The sequence below is a fragment of the Scyliorhinus canicula genome, unplaced genomic scaffold (genome assembly GCF_902713615.1).
Source record: "Scyliorhinus canicula unplaced genomic scaffold, sScyCan1.1, whole genome shotgun sequence".
NCBI classification, from domain to species: Eukaryota; Metazoa; Chordata; class Chondrichthyes; order Carcharhiniformes; family Scyliorhinidae; genus Scyliorhinus; species Scyliorhinus canicula.
The window spans coordinates 414,249-415,225 of record NW_024055512.1 but is presented as its reverse complement, the minus strand read 5'-3'; positions in this window follow the sequence as shown (position 1 = coordinate 415,225).

The window sequence follows — 977 nt, the reverse complement described above, 5'->3', positions numbered from 1 at the left end:
AATAAACCAGAGGGCAGAGATTAGTAATTACCATTTTAATTTTACGGAAACGATCTAGCCCCAGGGCTATATGGTAAGTTGTAACTTCATCTGATAACATAAGAACATAAAAACTAGGAGCAGGAGTCGGCCATCTGGCCCCTCGAGCCTGCTCCGCCATTCAATGAGATCCTGGCTGATCTGGTGTGGACTCAGCTCCACTTTCCGGCCCGAACACCATAACCCTTAATCCCTTTATTCTTCAAAAAACTATCTATCTTTATCTGAAAAACATGCAATGAAGGAGCCTCAAATGCTTCACTGGGCAAGGAATTCCATAGATTCACAACCCTTTGGGTGAAGAAGTTCCTCCTAAACTCAGTCCTAAATCTACTTCCCCTTATTTTGAGGCTCTGCCCCATAGTTCTGCTTTCACCCGCCAGTGGAAACAACCTGCCCGCATCTATCCTATCTATTTGCTTCATAATTTTAAATGTTACTATAAGTTCCCCCCTCATTCTTCTAAATTCCAACGAGTACAGTCACAGGCTACTCAGCCTCTCATCATAATCCAACCCCTTCAGCTCTGGGATTAACCTAGTGAATCTCCTCTGCACACCCTCCAGTGCCAGTACGTCCTTTCTCAAGGAGACCAGAACTGAACACAATACTCCCGGTGTGGCCTCGCTAACACCTTATACAATTGCAACATAACCTCCCTAGTCTTAAACTCCATCCCTCTAGCAATGAAGGACAACATTCCATTTGCCTTCTTAATCACCTGTTGCATATGTAAACCAACCTTCTGTGACTCATGCACCAGCACACCCAAGTCTCTCTGCACAGCGGCATGCTTTAATATTTTATTGTTTAAATAATAATCCCGTTTTCTGTTATTCCTACCAAAATGGATAACCTCACATTTGTCAACATTGTATTCCATCTGCCTAGCCCATTCACTTAACCTATCCAAATCCATCTGCATATCTCAGTATCCT